Genomic DNA, 9,376 nt, shown 5'->3' with positions numbered 1-9,376 from the left:
AGCCTGCTACTTAGAGGCTTCATCTACATAACAAGAGCCTTGGCTTCCACAACTCCCCTTAACTCAAGCATTTCTTTCTGGTGTCTTCAACTTTAGGCAAAACTTAACTCTTTCAAGACAATCAGAACATCTTTGAATCCACCTAACACCTGTAAGTACTCCCTCTACCACCTCTCTTCTTCAAGATGTCCCACCTTTCCAAGTCAAACCAATGAATACCTTATATGTTTTATGCCTTTACCTACAGCTTCTGTCTCCCTAAAAGTTTTAGCCTGGCCACCTTGGGCACATGTTCTCAGGACTTCTTGAGACTGTACCCCAGGCCATGAGTACTAATATTTGGCTCAGAATACACCTTTTTAAATATTTTACAGAGTTGTCTTTTTTATTTCAACACTTTTGCTTCTGTGTTTTAATTTGGTTTTAGCTATTTGGATTTTGTACATATGTGCCTAAACTGTTTTAGTTAATTTAAACACTGCTTACCAACAGATATATTTTTAATAACCTCAAGTTAACACATTGAACCTAGAATAGCCACTGAGGATTTTAGGTAAGCATTTAGCATATGCTCTCTTAGCACACGACTAGGGAGGGACTTACATAAAATGAGAAACAGGCACATAAATTCAAACCATTTTTCAGTAGAGAGTATTTGTAAACTTGGCTTTTAATACCATTGCCAGAATGATTAATTCTATGAAGACTGCGATACACTAAGGTATTTCTAATCTATATCTTTTCTCTCTCCCTCTTTCTCTATTACATTTTCAGAAACGTGGCTTTATGTAGAGATTGCAAGAGGTTTTGTTTATTTATTTGATATTTTTCCTATTTTAACTGAAGACTTACATTTATAGTATTTGTTCAGAGGGTATTCATTTGAATTATCACTGAAAATGTTGCCAGCAGAGACAGGAAAACACTGGAGAATGATTCAGTACCTCATGCCCTTTTGTCTAACAAGAATTTGCTTCTGCGTGACTCTTAGGTTTGTTGCTCAAAGAGATCAGCATCATGTTCAATTATTCATGTTTTTTTAATTAAGCCCTGCTGATGGTGCCTAAATGGAAATTTTATTTTGGAGAGAATGTGTTCTTAATCTTTTTCAATATAAGAATAATTTGTCAGACTGTGACATAAGTCTCTTTAGGATCCTTAGGAATCTGTTTGTTCGGTATAGATCTCACATATAGCTATTAGCCACCATGTTGAAGGTCCTTAACTTGTTTATTTCATGTCTTGTTTAAAGGTGATGACATCTGATATTTTGCTAATGTCTGTATTGGAAATAATGAAAAATTCCAAAGACTATTCTGTTGCTCTGCAGTTATTTAGCACTTGTAGCATGGAACACTAAAATGACCTTAATTTGAAATCCGAATAAAGTAATTTTGAGTATCTCACACATGTACTTGCCTCTTCTTTTTGGTTTCTGTGTGGGTGAAAAGTGCTTCATACATAAAAACTGGTCAGCTTTCATTACTTTTGGCAATATTCACCCTCTAATCAAAGGAATGTTTGATTTTAAACATGACTATTTCCCCATTATGTCTTTCCATTAAACTCCCCTAAGGTAAATCTTCCAAAAGCTTAATCAATGTATGATTTCTGAAAACCCTGAAATTTAGATTATTTTAGCCACATGCTCTCAAATCAAAATGACTATATGCATTTTTAATAATTCCATTCTTATCTTTGCTTAATTTTATGGTCTTAGTATATTTCCTTTTTCACATGTTTAATAGGTAAAAGATATAAAGTGAATATATTAAATTATACAGATCTCTTTAAGGTACTTTCACTTTTTTGCAAATGATCTACTGATAAGGTAGAAATTAATATTCTAGTTAGTCTGAACAATAAAACAGTGACAATAGGATAAAGTTCTGACTCATCTATTTTGACTAATAATATTAATCAGATTACATAGAGAAATTGTCACTCTATTATTTCATGAGAAGACACCCCAGGTTTGCTACCTTCAAAAAGTAAATTCTCTTTTATAGACTATTTCTGATATTGGTGAAGAATATTTTCTCCTATAGAATTTACAGAGATTAAAGATATAATTTGAATAAAAATATATCTCGAGTAAAATAAAACTTGTATCTTTATTTGATATATAAATACCTATTAAAATTACTATAAACTCAAATTTATATTTTTATTAGTAGGTATAACATTGGGCCTTGAATTATAATAGCAAAAAGGTATTTAGGAACTACTTGAGTTTTATCAAAGCTTGGAACTAAAATTTAAGACAGTTTAAATATTTTTTGATACACCATTTTTCTAGACAATTTAATATTTTATTTAAAAAACCTTTATCATTTCACTTATTGTGATAGAAATACAGTGTGAAAAGAACAATTTCAAGCTTTTGACATATTTTTATACCTTACCTTAACCAGTTTAACATGTGTTTGTAAATAATTATTATATACCATATATTAAGAAAGGATTTCAGATAATGTTATGTATGCAATCAAATAAGTAAATACTAGAATAAAATAAAATATGGGAGCATATAGCATTCTAATGGAAAATTTAGTTTTAAAGAAAAGACAAGATAGATCTTCTGACAACATATTTATCTCATACTCCATAGCATAGCGACAATGATCATTTGATTAAGTTCTTTAAATTAGTCCTTGGATAGCACATCATACAAATTAAGTAAGAACTGACTCCCTAAATGCTGTGTTGACAAAAAAAAAAAAAAAAAAAAAAAAAAAAAAACTTATTTGGAGCAGAACCATTTTTATTGTTATTTTTACTTTTTTTTTTGCATATGAAAACTTATTACTATGGTGTTTTCACCATTAAAATTTATGATCTTGGTCTTTCCTTCTTCCCTTTGTGTAGGGCCAAAAGAGAATATTGGCTACTTTGACAACCTTAAAGCAGACTCCAGGAATATCACCAAGAGCATGACTTTTTATACCAAATCCAGCAACCAGAACTTCACCGTTTTCCTCAATGAAGTTCAAGCAACCATCATTGCGTACAAAGGCTCTGACTTTCTTGCCATTCTTGATGTGCTGGACCCTGATACACTTCCTAATGGCAGAATTTGGCTGTTTGGCTTCAACTCCCACTTTTTCCAGCACAATTCCTTCTGCGGGAGAAGCACCTCCAAAAGAGTTGGCCTTCAGGGCTGTGCTTAAATGGACTTTCTTGGTGTTTATCATGCCACTTCTGGTCTCTTCGGTGACTACAGAGCTTCTTAGCAGTACGAAGTGCATGGCACTTGCCCATCCTGCCAGTGCCAGGGGCCTCAGCAAAAGAGAGACTTTTAAACTTTTTAGAAATTATTTATTCATTAAGAGCACGTTGTGTTTTGGATGATTCTGAAGTGTATAAAACACTTTACCATAGAAATACTTTAATGCTAATAGAATTCTCATCCACCCTTGAATTTGAGTTTTATTTTACTTTATATTGCCAACCTATTTATGAACAATATTAACAGTTATTTACATAGGGCTACATGATGAAAATTGTTCACCCATTTTAGGATGTCTATGGGTAATTAAATATCCAGAATTTAATTTGAACATGGATTCTGTTTATAATATTTGTTTACATTGTTGCAGGTGGAGAGATTTATAAAACAATTTTCTGAGTTCTCTTACCTTGTCACATAGATTTTGCTAAGATTCTGCAATTTTTGTGGAATGCATTACTATTGCATTTTCTGTAAAAAAGTACTTTGAATAGTTTTTGGGATGTTATTGTAAGGAAAAAGTTAGGCCAGAATTTTTACCTTTCATAATCTTCAAACTAGCATTAAAATAGACTGTTTCTACAAAAATATAATATGGAGAAAAAATGAAAGCTCTTTATTTATATTTTCCTTAAACCAAGTAGCTCTGGAAAATATGTACTATTATCTCCAATATTCAGTTGAAGAACCAGAAGAAGTAGAAATAGTCTGAGTCACACAGGTAGAAGGTATAAAGCTTGGATCTTCCTAGTCCAAATTCATTGTGTCCTAGCCAACTCTCAAATCTATATGACACTCCCATTCCTACACTGAAATAACTTTCCCAGGAGGAAAAGTTCTAGAGTCTTAAAGACATGGAAGAAATATGTACTACTCATGAATGCAACCTTGTTTTTCTCCATCTATATGCTCTTTGAAATATGTAACTCATTGGTGAGTTTGGTTAGATTTGAAGCACTCCAGTGTCCATCAGTAAAGTTTCCTCCTTTTAAAAACTTGTTCCCTTACTGGTTTTTAAAACTATTTATTGATTTTTTTCCCACTACTCTGTGCCATCAAGTCTGTTTTATAGGCTGGGTGTGGTAGCTCACGCCTGTAATCCCAGCACTTTGGGAGGCCAAGGCAGGTGGATCACTTGAGGTCAGGAGTTCAAGACCAGCCTGGCCAACATGGTGAAACCCCATCTTTACTAAAAATACAAAAACCAGCCAGGCATGGTGGCATGTGCCTGTAGTCCCAGCTACTTGGAAGGCTGAGGCAGGACAGTCTCTTGAACCTGGGAGGTGGAGGCTGTAGTGAACCAAGATTATACCACTGCACTCAGCCTGGGTGACAAAATGAGACTCTGCCAAAAAAAAAAAAAAAAAAATTATTTCATAGACCTTGCTTACTAAACTGCCTTTCCATTACACGGTTATTTCTCAGGGTGCCATTCTTAAACTTCCTATTTAATTAGATATATTCTGCTTGGGTTATCTCGCTAACTACAATGAGAGATTCAAAATACCTATTGCTAATTCAGACTTTTTCTTCTAACCTCCAGACTAACATTCTAATTCATCTTGCATGTAAAAAATACCATGTCAAAAATCAAAAGTAATCATATCCCTCATATTTCCCTAGGCTGTTGTGTTTGCTACATAATAAACATTCAACCATGTGCTCAGTGCCAAGTCATAAATCTTAAAATACTTTTCACTTCGTCCTCCTCTATTTATTAATTACAGGTAATTAATTATTATATTAAGTAAACATTATACAGTTTTCTTAATGCGTTCTAAGACATTCAGAGAACAATTGTTTTCTGCACTGAAGATACAGTGGTAACACTTCATGCATTCCTGGATATTTTGCTCTAGGTTATGAGAGAGATATTAAACAAATAATCAAAAAACAAACAAAATAAAACAAAAACCAAAACCATGAAAGTCCAGCTATGTTGAGAGCTTACAAAGAGAGGTATTTAATTCCAGGAACATATTTAATGGAACGTTTAGCTTAATCAGGGAAATCAGGAAAGGCTTTTCAGAGGAAGGGAAACTTGAGGAGATCTGAAGTATGAGCATTGAGTTAACTGGTTTATAAGGTGGAAAAGGGAGAGTTCCAGGTGGGGAACTGCAAGTGGAAAGCCTGTCAGGCCAGATAAAGCACAGTGAGAGCAGTTCAAAAGACAGAGTTGCTGGAAGAAAATTAGACTGGGGAAGCATGATGACAGATGAGATGCAGAATGAAGCGGAACACACGTGGCCTCATAGAACTTCTAATGGTTCTGTGAGAAATGGTGAACACTTTGGGGTTTTTTTTTTTTTTTTTATAATCTATCTACATATTTGTAAAAATTCTCATAATGATTCCTTATATTTAGTTTAACAAATCCTATCTCCTTTACCTTTTTTTTTTTTTTTTTTTTTTTTGAGACAGAGTCTCACTCTGTCTCTCAGGTTGGGGTGCAGTAACTCAACTGCTCACTGCAACCTCTGACTCCCAGGTTCAAGTGATTCTCATGCCTCAGTATCCCAAGTAGCTGGGACTACAGGCACCTCCCAGCATGCCCAGCTGATTTTTGTATTTTTAGCAGAGACAGAGTTTCAACTTGTTGGACAAGCTGGCCTTGAACACCTGACCTAAGGTGATCCTCCCCACTTGGCCTCCTAAAGTTCTGGGATTACAGGCATGAGCCACTGCACCTGACTGATACCTTTTTCTTTGCTTAAAATATTCCTCAATCATGTTGCACTTGGGCTACCTCCTACTCAATACCACTGAGTTGCCAACTGCACTGAGGCTCCTTCCCTTATCTTCCAGTCTGACTTAAGTAGCAGTCTTAGCTTCCTTTTGGGTATACCTTTACATTAATGTCATTATACGATATTGTTTACTTTTAAAAGTCTTAAGGTAACTCCTTGAGGGCAGAAACTATATTTTCTTTGCATCCTTCTTTATCAGCACAGTGTTGAGGATGTATAGGTTATAAAACAGATGTCTATTAAATAAATAAATGCAAGGAACCAAATCAGAATTAACAGCAGATGAAGTAGGGAAAAGTTTTATTCTTCAATAAGCTTGCAGTGTTGTGAGAGTGGATGACAAATGGCCATAGCAAATGGAAAATCTTCTGAGGAAAGTATGCAAGTTTGCATATGGCTGGATGTACTGGCGAAAGAGTCCAGGAGTAGGTATCATTTTAGATGGGCTTCTAATTACCATAATCAGTATTTCTACAGCACAAAGATGGATATTCCAAGTTGAACTGGGAAGTTCAAGGCCATATATACCCAGGAAACAAAGTCCCTATCCGTTCATATGGGCACAGGTAGGACTTTTACTAGGCTCAGAATTATGTGTGTTAGTGTATGAGTAAGCATGAGGCTTTGACGGATTTGAGCATGAGACTTTCATGAATGTTGATATTTCAAAAAGATCCGATAGACAGATTGATGTGAGGATTAACGTTAAACGAGTCTGGAGATAACGAGACCATTAAGAATTCCTACAACAGTATTTTACGTCAGAGGATGACAAATGTTTTCTGTGAGAGGCCAGATAGTAAACATTTTGGGCTTTGTGGGCCATATGGTCTTTATTACAACTACTCAACTGTATTGTTGAAGAGTAAAAGCAACATAGATGATATGCAAATGGACAAGCACGGCTGTGTACCAATAAAAAATTACATATAAGACAGGTGGCAGGCCTGATTTTACTTGGCCATAATTTGTTAAGTGAAAGTTAATAAAAGTCTAAACTGGACTGATAGCAGTGAAAATGGAAAATAAGGGATATCTGTAAGAAAATCATAGACGTGGAATATATAGCACTGATTTCTTATTATGTGAGTGGCAAAAAAAAAAAGAAAGAAAGAAAAAGCAGTTAAAAATGACACCAAGATTTGAGACCCAGTGACTGCAAGGCTGATGGTGCTATCAAGAGTAATAGGCATGTTAAGAAGGATGCTGTTTTGGGAGTGAAGATGGTTATGTATGTAATAGAGAAGCCAGTTAACAGAAAAAAGTGTGTAGTACTAGGAGCAGTTCATTAAGCTATGAATAATATCGCAAACGCCAAAGCCTGTACCACATGGCAATGAGTTTTTATACATTTTTTCCACCTTTTCAATGTTTACATTGTAAATAATGAAGAGGTATATGAGTTTTTGTTAATATTTTAGCATGCTCAATATGGTTTTACTAGCATTCTATACAGAATGCATTGCTCTTTCACCCATCCATCTGTGATATAAAATAAACTGGGCTATTATAAAAAGCATTTATTTCAGAAAATAGTAACCTATTTCTTGCTATAAATAAGTCTTCAATATATGGTGCTTGAAAAATGGGACTGTATTCTTTTTTCTTTATTCAGACTTCAAGAGGATTTAATTTTGATTTTAAGCAGTCAAACTGAAATAAGATTAACTATAAACAATTTTTCTCCATTTCTTTTTCTGGACAGGCAAACTTTACTATGCATCTCAATTAGAAACATACTTGTCAGGTGGTAAAGAAAAAGGAATAGGTGAGTCAGCAATAGAATAGGACAGGCTTCTTTACCAAGTCTGCTTCCTGAAAAAAAAACAATGATTTGGACATGAATTATTGAAAGTCACACTGAAACTAGTCAGCAACATTGACATAGTGTTCAGTACACCTGAAACCTGTGTAGGGGAATTATTTTAACTTCTACTTCTTAAATATCTGTAAAATTTCCTTGTTAAGATAGGAGCTAGAAATAATTTCTTTAAAATTCTACTTCATTAGGAGGGGCTTGTAAACATTGCTATTATTATTCTCTAAGGCATGGAAAGTTTTGACCACAGCTAAAAATTGTTCTCCCAGCTATAACATCAAATACCTAGGACTCAGCTGCTTATGCCTTTTTATAAGTTTTCTATCTCTCATTTTTTTTCATTATCATTCAATCTCATTATGTGTAACCTTTCCCAAAGAACTATTCAGACTTCGGAAACAATCCACAAATCCTATTTCAAGTAGATCATTGATCTGAAATGTTTTATTCCTATTGTGAGTCAAACTGAATGGCTTCTTCGGGAAGACCTTTTATATATTAAATACTCTAAGGGAAATATTTTCTCTATGGAATTTTAAAGGAAGAAGTATGAAACAGTTATTTGCTGTTGAAAAATACACTGCTGGCCATGTGTAGTGATATTTAAAACACATTTAAATTATGTTTACTTCTTCTCTGCCTTATTATATGGAATAAAATTAATCATTTATCAAAGTTGTAGTAATGGCAGATCATACCTTGTTTTATTATTCCATAAACAGATCTGAATATATTTGATATATCATAGAAACTATACCAAAGACATATTTGAAATTGAAGAAGATAATGGAAATGAAGGCCTGTGCGTGTTGAGGAAGAGGGAGCTCGTGTAAATACTGTAAGTGTCTTCCCTGTTGTACTAAATTTTAATGACATCTTTGAGTAATTGAACTCTAAGTGGAAAAGAAATCAGATGATACGACATGGTATTTAATATTTTCTTCCAAACAATTAATTATATAAACCACTCGAAAAGAGTTTAAGTATAAACAAATCATATAAAATATTTCTATAGCAATGATCATCAAATTGGGGTCTGAGTACCCTTGGCGGGGAGGGTCAGGAAGACTTCTCACATGGTAAATGGGCACAGATAATTGTAAGGATAACAATTGTTAGATTTTGAACCTCATTATGTATCCTTTTGTATGGGTGAGGCTATCATGTAGGGCCTCTTTTCTTGTGTTCCTTTCATAATTACCCTCTGACTTTTACAGCAATAATTTTCATTTGATGACCTTTATTTATTCATCATTCTGTCAAATAATGCACTGTTTCTAAGGATGAAAGCAGCAAAGTATTAGTCATAAAACTCCCGACAAAGCCCTATGTGTTATCTATGCAAGCATCTATATATCATCTATCCAGCTATTATCTAACTATATGTATCTTAGAATTAGAATTCAGAACTGAAATTATCCTCATGGGATGCATATTGACATATATTTACTTGAATTGGAAATTAATTCAGGCTTTTTCATTTTGTGTTTGTTTTCTGAGACAGGTTCTTCTTCTGTCACCCAGGTTGGAATGCAGTGGAGCAATCATGGCTCACTAAAATGTTGACCTCCAGGACTCAAG

General features: G+C 34.1%; 1 pseudogene; it reads right to left on the bottom strand.

Annotated features, from left to right (window-relative positions):
- Positions 1-2,832: 2,832 nt before the first annotated feature.
- Positions 2,833-3,261, bottom strand: LOC696263 (small ribosomal subunit protein uS12 pseudogene; annotated as a pseudogene).
- Positions 3,262-9,376: the final 6,115 nt, after the last annotated feature.

The sequence above is a fragment of the Macaca mulatta genome, chromosome 5, assembly GCF_049350105.2.
Source record: "Macaca mulatta isolate MMU2019108-1 chromosome 5, T2T-MMU8v2.0, whole genome shotgun sequence".
Lineage (NCBI taxonomy): Eukaryota > Metazoa > Chordata > Mammalia > Primates > Cercopithecidae > Macaca > Macaca mulatta.
Note: the sequence above shows the minus strand (reverse complement) of the source record. Positions and strands in the feature narration are given on the sequence as shown.